Source organism: Nesoenas mayeri (assembly GCF_963082525.1).
Source record: "Nesoenas mayeri genome assembly, chromosome: 8".
Lineage (NCBI taxonomy): Eukaryota > Metazoa > Chordata > Aves > Columbiformes > Columbidae > Nesoenas > Nesoenas mayeri.
Genome location: NC_137554.1, coordinates 8,385,560 through 8,402,097, shown reverse-complemented (window position 1 = coordinate 8,402,097; position 16,538 = coordinate 8,385,560).

Here is a 16,538-nt window from a genome sequence, read left to right as displayed (position 1 = left end):
AGTGACATTTGAAAACTCTTTTTGGAGCAGAAAGCGGCTTTCCCAGCAGCCAGTGAGCACCCAGTTCGAAGTTGAACCAGCGTCTTCATGCAGAGAGCACACTTCCTAGCCTAGACAGAACGGAGATTTTAATGGTGTGTTTAGTGGAAGCCATGAGGGAATGTTTTAGCAGAGATTATCACTAACTGAATTAAATACTGATAATTTAATTTTGCTTCCAAAGAAAAATGATGAGAGCTGCATCCTTCCTCTCTGGTGCTGGTTGGAAAAAAATGCTCTTAATATAAATCATATTCTGGTACTGTGGAAGTGTGTCCCACTGTATTCCTTTCATTTCATTGATTGGAGCACCAGTGCACAAAAGTGACAGCTACACCATTAGGGCATGTTCATGACTAAGATAAGATAAATAGATCTTCATGTTAACACTGTTTCTTCTGTAATTTCACATAAAGGGTGCACTCAACAAAATGTCTCATCTCTTAGCTATACAGTGTACATCAGGAGGAACCTCATAACAGCATCATCAGGATTTTGTTACTGTTGACAGATTACAAAGAAGCATTTTTAAAAGCAGGTGTCCATGCAGTGTGTTCATCTGTAGTGATGTACCGTAGATGTGGCATTTATCACTTCAAAAGCTCATCTGCTAGAGTAGTGAATGTCATTATCCCCCTTTCACAGATAGTGAATCTGGACTTTGACACAGTAGCGTTCAGTTTCAGAAGTTAGTGGCTGATCAGTCACATGGCAGATTTATGGAGAAGCTGGCAGACACTAAGCCCACAGATAGACCTTCCTTCTAAAACGGGGGCTTTCTAAGCAGCAGTTCTTAATATGCTATTGTTGTTAAGGTAGCACTTATTTCAGTGTGGCCAAAACACCCTTGAGTTGCCAAATTGCAGGTCACAAATGTTGTGGGATATTTTTTCCCCTCTCTTGGAAGCAAAACAGTATCCTCCTTGATATTGGAATAAGAAATACAATGTAGAAACACAAACACCAATCTGTATTTAGAGAGTGAATCACAGCCTGGTTTACTGTGACTTTTGTGTTAGCAGTAAAACAACAACTCTGAGACACGTGTGTGACAATTTAAGGGGTTTTGTTTTTGTTGTTTTTTTTCCTGGGGTTTGTGCCTGTAGAGAAAAGCTGAATTGTGAGTACTGCAAAAACAGAACAGAAATGTAGTGAGTGTTTTAAGAAGAAATCTTGCGATTAGCTTTATGGCTTACTTACATATTTGAGTACTTGACATTAGCAAGAGTCTTGAATCTTTTGTGGAAGATAAAGGGTACAGAGAAGAGTTTCAGATATGGGTTGTATGTGAAGATACAGTCACCCACTAACATTCAGCAGGTCCATGACTGACAAATCCCGGTGGGATGACAAACAGGGCAGTTGTGCCTTCTCCCATGTCTTGTGTGACTTAAAACTTCATATACCACCCGAGCAAAGCCTTGCAGTGCATTCACTGATCTGTAGGCAGTCACAACAAATCACAGTGTGGATGTCATTGAAGAGCCTGGACAAAAGCCCTTGATCAGCTATGTGGCTTGTTCTACAGTAATTGCAGTGTCTGAGCATTTTTCAGAGGTGTATGTACAAATAAAGCATATTACTATAATCCACAGATAACACAGCCATTGTCACAGTATAAACACTTAAACCCTGCATTTAAAAAGTGTGCAATTTATATGTTTGTTATTTTAGCCCTTTTTAAAAAGAAAAAAACACCACTATATATCAGTAAATCTGGTTTCATCAAATCTAGGAATCAAAGCATACAGAACAGAATCAGAAATGTAGCCATATCAGTCATGGAAATGCATGTGACCAAATAAAGAATACGTCCTCATTAGCTGCTTTACAGTGCACATGAAGGGAATGGCACCGCTGTAGCATGTGTGCCTGGCTGCCCAAGAGACGTGCTTGAATATTATGCTCAATGAAGATACAGCACAAAAGACAACTGGGAGCAAATGAAGTCGTATGGCTGGGGCATGAGCTAATGAAAGAAAAAGGTTTACTGTTCCTCTTCATCCTCTCCAGACCACTAGATAAAGGAGGTGGTTTGTAGTGATTAGGGATGCAGAGTTGAGGGGGTTTTGGGTGGTGTGGTTTTTCTCTTTTTCTTTCCTTTTTCTTTTTTCCTGGTTGGTGATTAAAAGGCAGAGTGAGAGTACAGAAAGTCAGGTCTTGTCAGCGACTCAAAGTATATTACAAAGGACAGTGAATACAGAAGAAAAAGCAGCTAAAAAAGATGTTGGTTGCTTTTTTTTTTTTCTTTTTGTCCACACTAAAAAGCTTAAGAGAGAGAGGGAAAAGTCCTTTATCTGAGAAGAAAAGAAATTAAGACATTTGCAGTTTCTGAGTCAGCACAAAGTCTCAGCTGACTGTTGTACATTCGCCCTTCCAGGAGATCAAGTTTGGGCGTGACTTCAAGAGTTTTCCTCCTTGACCTTCCAGGTGAGGGGAGGTGCTGCAGCCTGGAAGGGAGGGGGTTTGCGTTGTGTGATCCCACAGCTTTTGAGGTGAAACGGAGACCCTTTGAGGAGGTAACCCATACACAGCTGCTGGACTGATAGTGCTGACTTTAAAAACTGCGAAGATGAGCAATTATTTGGCTTCTTGAGTAACTGCAGCAAGAACAAAGTGTGTAATGGCTCACAGCCTCATTCCTCTGAATCTTTTGTTTTTATGACTAGTGTTGGTCAAATTGTTTGAATAGTATAGCACAGATTGCTCTGCCAATACAGCCCTTGCCCCCCAACCCCTCTGCCTCAAGCACACAAGCCTCCCCTGTAATCCTCAGTGCAGCTGTATAGCAGAGGAAAGATGCGATTTGTCCTATAGTGAGGATCCTGCACTGCAAGGAAGTTGTGACCTTCTTTTCTGCTATTTCCAGCTTCGGCTGCTCAGAAGATTAAAAATCTGAATTTGGGCCATGTGAAGTTCAGGAAAACAAACTACCATCCTTGAGTTTAAACTGGGCACTAAGATACTAAATTGCCTATTGAAATCAAAAGAATATGTACTGAACAAACTAAAGCTCTATTAAAATAGACACTTTTGGGAAACTTCATCTTTGTAGGTATTTTGCTGGCCTCCTCAGACCCTAACATTGCAAGCAGTAGATTGAAGTGAAATAATTATAACACCTGCTGGGGCTGGAAAACTAGTTTTAAAAGACTATTTCTTTAAGCTTGATAGGTTTAAGATGGACTACCTCTTTGACCAGATCAGAAAGGCATGCTAATCTCTGTTTTATGGAGAAGTTTGTGAAAATAAAATAAAAACTAACCAATCCCCACCAGTTCAGTAGATTCTTACATAAAGCAGAAAGTGGTCCAAGAAAGTCAGCAAGGAAATTATTTTTTATATTGACTGCAAAAGCCAGAGTCTAGAGTCTCGGATTCTGTATGTGAAGCAGGGGGTGGTTAACACTACTTAGGGTGCTGAGCATCAGCCATTTTGTGTTATGATACAGTTTGTGCACAGTATCAAACTTTAAGACTTTTCACCCTTGCTGCCTTGTCAGCATCCTAATTGAAATGCCTCAGTTCAATTAGCATTGGAAACTAATCTATCTCTATTTGCTAAACCTTCTCATCCAAATTCAATGACAGAACAGAATATTTTGACAACACCTGAGTTTTGTTCTGCTACATCAAAAGGAAAATAAACAATTAGGCTGGATATTAGAAATACAGAGAGAGTGGTCAGGCATTGGAATGGCTGCCCAGGGAGGTGGTGGACTCACCATCCCTGGAGGTTTTTAAACTGAGATTGGATATGACACTTGTGCCATGAATGGACTGGAGTTTGGACCAAGGGTTGACTTGATGATCTCTGAGGTCTTTTCTAACCCAGTCGATTCTGTGATTCTGTGGTCTTTCTTTTGCTGTTTTGGGTATTATAGTTAAAAGCTAAACTACTTCAACATAAATGTTCTTGAATTAGATTGCATAGTGTATCTCCAGTTGCCCAGCGGGTAGGTTGGGTGGTTTTTTCCCTTGCAAATGTCAGAGCATGTTTGACTGAGGGACAGCATCTTTGGATGATACAGACACATACCAGTGAATGAGGGATACCAGAAAATGGTAAGGAACACCCCACTAGATTTACTGCCTAGGCTGCCCACTGGGCATCTATATTAAGTTCTAGAAAGCAGAAATCTCCATCTGCAACAGTTGGTGGCTCTTGGTTTTTGATTCTTTTTTTTTTCCAAAAAACTGAATTATTTACTACCGTTACAGTTGTTGTCAATGAACGTTTCCTTGGCTGGTTTCTGTCCAGATTCTTTAGAGCTCTCAGTAGTATGGGGTTAGCTTTCCAAGGATAATCAGACATGGCTAGTCTAGCTTTTATGTCCCCTCATAGGGGAACTTAAGAACTAGGACATACAAGCATAGCAATGCTGGTGCTGCTAAGAAAACATGTGTTGTGTACATGTGCCTTACAGGCTTGTACAATAGCACACACATGGAGTACAACGTCTTGAAGCATCTGAGCTATTGTAGGATAAGTAATTGCTTCATCTTAAGCTGCTTCCAGATGTGCAGCCCATAGTCTTGGCCAGAATTTCACTCTTTCACCAGAGCCTGGTGAGAAGAATAACATCTTTGTAGTACAAATGTTGCCACATTTAGCCACATTTTTCTCACTTGAAACAAGATTGCTCTAATCTGTTTCACATGTGACTACAGCCTGAGATCATTTAGAAATGGAAACTAATACAGAATGTCACATCTCACTCGATATTTCATTCTGCAGTGGGATCTCATGACACTGGTGCTTCGGTTCTGCTGTGGGTGCAAGTAAGTTACCGAGTAAGCTTGTTGGTCTCAGCCTCCCTGCACCAAGCTGTTGCTATTTGGAGCAGTGGATGTGGTAGCTCAGAGGTACTGCCTGTGAAAGGGCTGCAGTTCTGGAGTTCAGCCCCTTTCTCTTGGGAGGGAGATGAGATGAGAAAAAATCTTCAGGACTGTTGTCTCAAATGTACTGACAGGTCTATTTGTTCCTCATGGCCTCCTCTGAGGCATGGAGTCTTTCTGGTTTGCGCCATCCTAACAGTGTGGTTGTTACCTGTATATGATCAGTGATGACAGTGAAATTACCTGTACTACTTCCTATTGAGTCATCTTTGTCCAGTGTGTGCTGTTACTCTGCTTTATGACATGTCCTTTTCCCTCTTGCCTCTGTCTGTAGGAGTTCCAAGACGAGTTGCATTTAGCTAGCTCTTTTCCCCAAGCTGCAAAACCTGTAACACAAACACAGCCCTGTGATTTATTGAAAAAAGAAAAAGTATGAATTTTAAAAAGGAACAATATTAAATACTACATAGCAGTGGGGAGGGGAGAATTATGAATTCTGCTCTGAAACACTATAAGAACGCGTGCATTTTTCTGCTGTTCTGAAAATTGAAACAAATGGAAGTGTGTTGGAGGGCACAGGTGGCAGATGTTGTTTCTGCTCAAAGCTGGAGGAAATCTTTCAGTCTAGTGGCCAAAGAATGGGTACATAGCCTTCCAGAGGAAGAATTTAGCTTCACAGTACATTATCAGTACTACTCAACTGAAATTAATCAGTTTTCTTGAACCCATTATATTGTCTTACAAGAAAAACCTAGTCCCTCAGACATTTGGTGGGTGTATGGTGACTTGCCTATCTGTAGGAACACCAAACCAGGGAGAGAGGAAGTAGCAATTGCTCTGTGGGTCTCCATGGCACTGCAGACACACAGAGTGGGTGTTCTTTCAAAGCTCCATAAGGTTGACAGTAAAGGTGGTAGGAGTTCAAGTTCAGTCCTGGTTACTTCATTGTGTTTTTAGATCCACACGTTAGGTTGCATTTGTCATAATCAGTTTTCATATTTTTTGATCCTTAGATAATCTGTATATGCCCTGTGCCTCCTCACATTTCTCTTCCTGCCATTCAATTTGAGCAGGAGTCTGTAACAAAGCACAAGATGAATGGCAACACTAACTGTGCAAAGAAATTAATAGTTTACCCTGATAAAAGTATTTGTTTACTGGAAACCTGCTGCTTTATTGATATTTATTTTTCCATAACTGGGTCAATGCACCCTGTTCTTCTGATGGAGGATTAGGTAATGTTTAATTACTGTTCACCTGAAACACTCATAAATTATATTTAATGCTAATTGAATTAAAAAATTTGAGTTTATCATATTGAGGACTTATAGTCTGTGATACCTATCCTGTTCATACAAAATTATGGAGATGTTATTAAATACTTGGTCACCTTTGATAAGTGTTATTATCAATTAGATCCTTAATTAATATTATCTGCCAAGATATACTTTATGAAAAAGTGTAAGGTAGAGTTGAGAGGTTTTATTTCTGAGTCGTTAGTTTAAACTTGTGTATATTCAGTAGAATTTGGAAACTTGGTCTGTGATTGTGCATTTCTTCCAAAACAATTTATCCAAACAGATTAAGGAGAAAAGTAGTAGTTTAATAATAAAAAGTGGAGTTCCTTTAAAATCCCTTAATTGACAATAAATGTTTCCAAAGTCTTTGCTATGGAAGTGGTGAATATAAATGAGACATAATACTTACAGCTCAAGAGAGATATTCACATTTATGAATCTGAGGAAAACATAGAGAATAGATTCAGATCAAAAGCAACAGGCAGGAGCCCAGGTTTTTTACTTCCATATTTTCAAAAGATATGCAACTGGCAATGTTTGTGCATGCTGTCTGATCATTTATGCTAGTAAAAAAGAGACTCACAAGATCAAAAGCCGACGAGTAAAGTCCACCTAAGCTTTGTTAAGACTGCCTGTCTGAGAGCCAGGGTTCACTGAGGAATGAAAGATACACAATTTCATCTTTCTGAGGAAACTCCTCAGGAACCTCAGATGATCCTTCAGCCTGGAATTGTCCATTTTAAAATGAAAATTAAATCCTTACTGAAATTTGACCATAATGAAATTAAGAGATGGCTCCTCTCCACTGCCTTATGCTGGTCTAATTGGAGAAAACATGGAGATAATTTAATTCATTTTACTGTGAGGTAGAATGTGTTTGAATATTACCCCATGGCAAAGGCTGAGCAGGCAGGTGAGTTGCTGCATCGCTCTGAAGTGCTGCCACTTGTCAGACATGCTGCCTTTGCTAGGAGCTGGGGTTCAGACCAAGTCCCTCTTGGATGTCAGTGAGGCAACTTCCCTCCCCTGGGACTATTCATCATAGTGTTGTGAATTTGACCCATTCTTTACACTGAACAAATGTCTGCAGTTAAGGGTTGGAAAAAAACCTCATGGAAATAAACCATAAAATGCCTCTGATTCACAGCTCCTTTGTAGCTGCCGCAAAATACTAGTTTTGAAGCCATTGCATGGTATTGGCAATGCAGACAATTCATGCATATGAAGAATACTGACATTATTAAATGTTTCACTAAAACTCTTGACGCTGTAAGGTGAACCAACATGATTGTTTCAATCTGTGCTTAATAATAATTGAATTATTTATCTTGAACTTACCATACCGAACATTTAAAATCATCATGTTTCTCTAGAATTAAAACAAGTGAGAGAGAAACTATTAAATGCTTGGTCACTTTCAATAAGTAGTATTATCAATTATATTCAACAATGATTATTATCTGTCAAGATCAGCTTTACAGATATGAAGCCTTCATGGTGTTAATATGCATATAAAATATATGAAAAGTTGCCATGCATGAACAGGACCTGATTTCCAATATGTACAATTCAATTATTTCTATTAAAAAATCATAATTCCATGGTTCATACCAAGAGTTAACTGTCAGAAGGAAAGTAACATTTCAGAATGAGTAGGCCTTAGAATCTAACAGTGTTTTAAAATGGCCAAATGGACCCCTATAAGCATGTTCAAATTAAAACATCCTGTTCCTGCTGAAGCATAATTTCTTCTGCCAGGTGACATTTTAAGGGCCCAACTAATATGCTGATGAAGATGATCTGTTTAAAATATCTAAAGTGATTGGTTGCAGTGTGGCCACCCAGTCATTTCCAAAAGTGTGTTTGTTCACATTCTGAATTCAGGTGACCCTGACTATGTGAAAAATGGGATACAATTAAATTAATGAAATGGACGAGTTAATCCCTATTATATATAATGATCCTGCTAACTTGTTTTTTTTCTCCTAACCTGAACCATGATTCACTTCTCTAACAGCATATTCCAGACATGCTTTTTTGAAACAGTTTTTGTAAACAATAAGTCAGTAAAAACGTTATATAAGATCTTCCTCATGTGTAGTTTGACTGCATCAAATTCAAATGTTCTTCTGCAGCATTCTCTTGTACAAGTGTATGCCTCACTGACGTGGCCATTTTCCTCCAGTGCTCTTAGTACATAGACATTTAAAGCAAATCTTTGTGGCCTTCTATTTAGTCCTATGACTAATTGTTTAGTCATCACTAAATTTCTTATCTTTTGAGAAATTACTCCATGCAAAAATAAGATAAATACTATAAGCATTACAATTTTGTTCATTGAACGCAAGTCCCTAAGCTGACATGCAGTTATTGGAGATTAGTAGTTTCCAAAACAATGAGTGTCATACCCCATCTCTTAAGTCTGCATTCTTGTTGGACTGGATACAAGTTGAAGCTTAAAGAAAAGATCAGTTTGCTGGCAAGGTTCTCTTCCAGGGAAGGACTAAAAAGATGATGATGATGATGATGGAGATGGACTAAAAATATTATTATTATTATTATTATTATTATTATTATTATTATTATTATTATTATTATTATTATTATTATTATTATTATTATTATTATTATTATTATTATTATTATATTTTTAGGGGTTATGCTTCCCAGCCTATCCTGTCACTGAATATGAAAGATTACTTAGGTAGCAGCCAAGAGAAAACATACTTTCCTTTTGATGGGTATAGTCACTGGATGAGACTTGTACAAAATAATTGAACTTCCCCCTCAAAGAAGAAAAAATAGGAAAGATGAACATACTTGCTGCTTTCTTCTGTATTTTGTGCAACATGTCATTTTGGCAAAAGTAAATCCAAAACACTGGGTTTATCTTGGCAAAATAAGCCGTGGTCCAAGAGAGACCACCTCCAATTGTCATACTGCATTATAAGTTATTAATAAGCATAAGCTCTGCATGTATTTTGTAAATGTATTGTTTGGTTAAATCAGTACAAGAGATCCAAGATATCCCAGCATGCTGCTAGAACTCTAATTTTGTTTGTGCCTGTGATGCACTGCATCAGTTGGTGATATACTGCAGTGCATTGAGAAAGAGCTTTTAAGAATTCAGCAATCACTTTTGTCCAATTTTGTGATATACTGTCGATGCTGGGGACACTCATAGGAGGTAAATGGCACCTCTATTACAGGAAGATACACAACCTGTTTTGCTTATGAATTTTTGAACAACTCTGGTTCCGAGTGTCCTTATTGTCTTCCCTTGTACATGAAGGCAATACCATATGATTAAATTGTCAGTTAGCTCTAGAATGTCAATAGCTTTCAATTTTTTATTTACTTTTTCCATTAATGTTTTCAATTATTGTCTTTACAGCTGTTTCTTTACTATCAAAGAAACTAAGGACAGGCAAGCCATTGTGTCTTCTTCAATACCCCCCATATATTGAGGAAAAAACAAACCTTGTTAACTGTGTACTTTGCAGGCCACCTTTCACTTTACGAGCTGATCACCTGCTGGCTTTATAACAGGAGCTCATACTTCAGAAGTAAAAGCCTCATTGGGAAATGCATTAAGTTCTTGCATTCTGCCTTACTCACACTAGTCTATTCTTGGTAACTGCACTTTATGATTACCTCATCTATCTCATGACACTTCATGTCAGATCTGAAAGCACAGCTATTCTAAGTTCCTTTCTCACTGACATTATCCTCGGAACTGAGGATGACAAACTGTGTAACCTCTTGCACACTTTGGAGCTCTGGTTACAGCAGTTTTCTGTCCGTGCACAGAAGTAGTTCATTTTCCTCAGCAGTGCAAGACACAGCTTTAATATTCCTGAGTGATTACAGTTAGTGAGATAAGACACAAAAGACTATTTTAAAGTGACATTGTCAAGTGCGTTAAAAATATGTTCACAGAAGGACATGGACATAATAGAATGAAAAGACACAGTCAGAAGCAATCAGTTATAAAGACTATCAAAGTCTCAAGCCGATGCTGTATTTCAATAACCTATCAAGTATTTGTAAACTTAATTCATAGTCAACAATAATAGATCAGGATGTATAGAATATACAAAACCCTGCATATTATACAGGTAAATCAAAGAGGGATTTTGGCAGTTATGGTAAAGTTAGATAGTGGTTAATATTTCTTGTGAAGCTGCCTAGAAATAGTTGACTCCAATTGGTAAATGGAAGAGACAGGGATGCTAAAAAAAGAAAAAAAAAGATTATGCCTTTCTACAATCCTATTTAAATATTACCTAAATAATCTGCATATTTAAGTATCTTTTAGCATGAAAAATGCTTTGAAATTCTTTTAATCCATGATCTATTTTAAAGTTTGGTACTCCAAACCCAAAAGCATTTGCTATTTCATTTCAGGAATTTGACCTACTCATTAGAGAGAGGACTTGTTTCTGACTAGAGTTTTGAATTTGTTTGCTGATCCTTGCAGTTTTAGAACAGTTTTGTGAGCACTGAATGTTGGGCAATGTTTATGAGTTATTTGCTGCAAGTAGATTATTGATTATTGTGCATCCTGAATCTGCTTTTGAAGTGTTTGACAGGTCAGCCAAGAACATAGAGTGTGTTGTTTTCCCTCTCCAGCACTTTAAGAAGAGTACTTCAGAAATTTGGTTGGTTATGCTTCTGAGCCTGTTAACAAATAGTCATAAAGTTACTATTGATTTATATAACTTCCTGGAAATATTCATGAAAGCGTATCTAAAAGTGGATGAAATACGAAGTAATGATGAATTTTCAGAGATATGAGTACTTTTATTTCTACTTTGTGTCTGTTCAGAAATCATGTGCAATCAGTAGGAAGACTCCAATGGACACTTGGACAAGGGCCTACTTGTCCAACTACATTATGTCAACCTTCATAAAAGCTTAATCCAAAGACGGAAATTCAATAATGTTTTAATATCTGTTCAATACTGCTATTGATTTGTTTTATTTTTTTTTCAACACTCGTTATTCTCCCTTGACTTGAGTAGTGCCAAAGAGGGCATCTAGCTATTTTAATCTATAGACAGAGTTTTAAAATCTCTGGTGGACTTCTCGACTTACTGACAATATCTTTTTCCACTGGTGCAGTGAAAAATCTTGTTTGATGATCTTCCTGACAATTTCTAAATTATTTAAACAGACTCAAGCAACCTCCAGGTATAAAATGCATATCTGTATGAAAGAAAAATTAAATGGAGAAGCCAGTAAAGGTTTGCTCATCAGTCAGTATAGTTACATGTCTCCTGAAGTTGTGTAAGCATAAAAAGGGCATTGAATTGCTATTTACACAGAAATCCTCCATCTAAACTATACACGTCTATCTTGATTCCCTCCCCGCCAACCAACTGGCTTTTCAAAAGGTCTTCCGTCAATTTGCACACTCAGGTTAGGTTTAATCTAAGAACTTGAGAGCTCTTGACTTTAAAAATAAGTAAATAAAAATTGCTGTCTCTTGAAACATGAGTTTCTTGCTCTTCTATTACAGTGCCAGTTACTGGTGGCTGTATGGAAACAAGAATGTGAAAAGGTCACAGGTGAATTTTTTTTAATGTCAATTATCCTTCTTATCTAGTTAATCATGCTTGAGACCTCTCACGAGCTTTCTGGCATTGTCTGTGAATTGTACTTGGTGCAGAATACAGGTAGTTTCTGATGGGTCCGTTCTGTTCAAGGAGCAAACTTAGAAACCCTCGGTATGACAAAAGCTAAGAAGCACAATTGTAAAGCAATTTAGTAATCAAATGTTGGCATGTGTGACTTACAGGTAATTAACATTGCTGTAAGATTCCTGCACTGAATACTAAAGGAATATTTAAAATACTTTAAAGGTGACTAATGTAGCACAACAAACTTATGTAGGACTGCCAGCTGCTCTAAAAGTCTGGCAGGAGCCGTGACGACTGCTATAATCAATCCGCTAACATTTGATATTTCATCTCATCAACTTATACAAATTCTTGCAGCTGTATTTTGGTACAGTAAAATATGATAAACTTCCTTCCATGAACTGGCTTGATATTCCAATAATGTCATGGACAATAACACATTCTCATCAGCTGTTCATCCCATTGTTACTCTTATGTTGCTTTTGTTTCAGCTGATCTAATGGAAGAGTTAGCAACATAAAATGTAAAAACCTGACATCTCATTCTTGCCATGACAAAACGTTATACTATACAAGTGTGCCTTAATCCTCAACCTCCTCCATGCTGTTAAAGAGGAAAGAAAAGGAGTTTGAGAGGGCTCTTGTGCCTGGCACACAAAATGTAACAGTACTCAGTAGTAACTGATAAACCAAACATATTTGTGTTGAAAATATGGCACACATCTAACGTCACAGTAATTAAAGTACCAAGATGTGATGGGTTGTCCATCACTGATATCAGAATTGGATCATTTCCTGCAAATGCTCTGGCAGGAACAGGAAGTCCCACATCTTGTGTTATGTATTTGAAATCTTTTTAATTTGACCTAAGTTCCCTGTAAAATATGGTTTGCTGCTTCATTTTGCTAAATTTTTTACCCTTGAGTCATTTCCTTTTGAGGCAGCTGTGTTTGTATTAACACATAGGGCAGTCAGTGACTATTTTCTACCCTTAGTTTATAAGATTTAGGTATCAATTTTCCCTTCATTATTTAATACTTTCAATAATTTAAATATTTAAAAATTTAAATACATTATTTATAATGTATTACCTTCTCTGATGTTCTATCATTTTCATCCAACAACTTCTCTTACTGCTGAGACATGATCTCTTCAATTTTATGGCTAATTCTAGCTACATGAGATTTGATGAGTGAAATGTTATTGAAGTAAAATTATTCTCCTGTCTTGTCTCTAATGTAGCAAGATTCTAGCCTCACGTTTGCCACAGCAGGCACTATGTAGGTCTCTCTGTCAATGCAGCTATCCATTATGGTCTATAAAGCTCATGTTTATCTTAACATGAAATATGCTTCATAAGAACTAAATACTGATATTGAATCCTGTTTGAAGTCTGCATTTTTGTATTGTTTCATTGATGTATATTAAAGCTGCATTTTCTTCAAGAAAAGAGAGAGTCTGATCAAAGTCCGTTGAACAAAGTATTGCTGTTGATTCAGTAAGAGTTCTTCATGGTAGACATTTATTAAGGAATTTCAGTGTAAAACAGGAATGTTAACAACTAGACTTCTAGACTCCAGTGTATGTGAGCTTATGCATTGAAATTCAAATGAAATTTGGTAGCTACAGACTGAACGAACTTTTGTATGGATACAAACCATTTTTTTTTTTTGCTTGGTCTCAAATTACTGTCAATGTATATAGTAGGGTGTACAGAGATTATAATTTGTCTATCGGCTGTGGACAAACTAGAATGGGGACTTTGCTAATATTGTGTTAAGGGAGGAACTAACTAAATAGAAAAGGTAATACCAAGAAATCTTTCATGAAAAGGGGTTTGGCCCTGAAATCAGTGCTGAAAATATCATGAAAAAGTGAAATATGTGATGTCACAAAGTTATTCTTCCAACGTAATATCCAATGGTACAAATAAGTAGGAGACTAAACTGATAATGCCCTCTTTAAAATTTTCTAACAGCTTTTTTCTTCTTAAACTTAAAAAAACCCACAACCCTTTGGTTTTTTGTTTTTTGGTTTTTTTACTTGCTACCTCATGACTCATAACAGTCTCAATACATTTAAACACACTGTATATGAAAAAAGAAATTGCTGGCCAGCTGAGACCATGTAGACTGAATTTCAGCCTGAAGTGAATTTGACAGCTGAGTTATTGCAGACAGTGCAGTAATAACAACATTACCACCCTGACTGGATACATACATGGAATATTCTTTACACAGGAACTTATTTGCAATTCAGAAAACTCAGCTTGAACTTTAAGCACCAGTGAAATGGATTATAGCTTCACCGTGATATGCTGGAGCAGGTTTTTGGTGGTTCAGGTAACCTCTTGCTTAGCCTGCTTTAAGACTTGAAGGAGGCTGTTTCTGGAGAGGTCACCCCTCCATTTGATATGATAAAAATCACCCTTTCTTCTGATGGTCTGAAGAGATGCTCTTTGCCTTCAGAATGTAGATTGCTGAACTACTGGAGCAAATGCACTGATGCTCATAAGCTCCTGGGGAAGAAGCCCAAACTACCTTCTAAAAGTGATGTTTCTCAGGCAAATACTTGCACACCAGGCAACACACTTTCAGTTATACACATTGAAAAAAGTACTTCATCACAGTAAAAAATTATGTTTCCAGAAAATTGACTGAATTTGATAGTCATTCTTCTAGTATTGCCATCTTGGCCCTCTCCTTGACTTCTCTCCCAGCCTCTCTACTGCTTGCTGTCTTTTTTTGTTTAAGTCCTTCACCTCATAAAGAATTTTAGCATAGGCTAAGTGAGTTAAGGAACTACTGCAGGGAGCCCCTTGTAACACCCGTAAATGTAGCCACACTGAGGGAGATGTTCCTGAATTCAGATGATACAAAAATGTTTTAAACTTTCCTTTCTCTAGAAATATAAAGTGTCTTTATCACAGTAAAACATTGCTGGAGAGGGGAATTATGTGATATTTGGCCTCATCAATTGTATAGCAACATCTTTCTTTATTTTAAGATTTATGCATGTGATAATAGTACTTTGATGCAAAGATAACCGCACACTGCTGCTTTTTTGTTTGTTTGTTTTCAGCAGTCCTTACCTATTCACAGGATTTCATCTAGAAAGTCAGTTCTTTCTACCATTTGTGGGTGTGTGGGTGTAAAAATGCAATATCCCTCAACAGTCTGTATACTTCCTTATAAGTAACTTCATTATCTTGGAATTTGTGTGAACCTTAAATTGAAACCTTGAATAGACTCTTGGCATTGAAGTGAATGTTATTTTGCCTTCATAACTTTGAGTCTTACACTTGTTGCATTGGCTACATGGGTCTTCTGTTCAAGTTACATGAAAATACAAACCGCTTCTCATGAGAGGAAACATCACTCCTTCCAGAGAGGTTGGTAGTATTATAGGTTTGAAAAAGAGAAAAATGTTGGACCTCCTTATATACAAAAAAGACTCTGTGTAGAAATGACCATTTTTTAAATTTTTTTTTTTACTATTACTTTTTTTACTTTTTTTTTTTTTTTTTTCTTTTGAAATTATGAAAAAATATCCAGGGGCTGGTGTTTAAGTCAGAATTGCCTCCAGGCAGATTTGTCTTGCGAACTGAATCTACACTACTGTTACAAACGTCACATCATAGGAAACCACTAACATTAATGCTGACCAAAACACTTGAGTCTTTTAAACATTTTCAGTATAATTGCTTGAAAGAACTCATGCGGTATTAGAAAAGTTTCCAGTGTACAATAATTCACTATTAAAAATCGCTTGGTCCATACAATAGGGTTCTCTGTCTATTTACATCTTATTAGAAGCTTTTTGAATTACTGTTTGGGTAGTAACATTGCCTGAAGTAAGCAACAATACTTTCCAAGAGAAATGCTCTGTATAGTAGATCATTTGTTGGGAGAGATTAACACTAAATGAGTCAGAGGAAGCCAAAATCTCAGACCACTTCGAAAGATTTTCTTCCTCTGTTGTCTGTGACAAACACCTTCATACTTGAACTCATTTTCTAGTAGATTTTGAAGTTCTGGTGAAGTATCATGTGAGATCACCATAATATTATGATGCAATACTTCCATTCTTAGCCCTTTTCTTTCTCATTGCTGAGAATGATGGTTATGGCTAGAGTTGAATTGCCTCACATTTTCAAGTTAATATTCTGTTTGCTAAGTTAACTTGGGATTCTCTCTGTGGCTCTCATAATAATTCTTTTAACAATTATTTCATTAAAAAGTTATTGTTTCTGAAAAAAAGAATTAAAAGGAAAATGTTCTAATATTTTAAAAACTGCAGCCTTTTCTGGAGGAGACTATGCATTTCTGTGCTTTTGAGCACCATCTGGCAGAATGGTTCATGATATCAAACACATTCTTTGCTGTCCAACTGAAAGACTTGCGAAAGTTGATTGTGGTAAAAGCAAAAAATCTACAGCTTGAAAGTAGCTGAAGGAATTGCAGGTAAATTCCTCAAAGGCTTAATCTGTATGGATCACACTGGTCAATACCAGGCTTCAAGTGTGTGAAAATGCTGCAAATTGAGGCAGCCGGGTCCTCACTTCTCAGTGTCTGTTGAGGCACAAGAAACAGTCACGTCAGGTGATGAAGGCATGACAGCAGATGATGAAGTTTCTTTGGCTTGATGAGGTAACATTCATTGGCTGAAGCATTTCCGTTCATTGTGTGTTTGTGCTCCTACCATTGCAAATGGAAAGTGCCC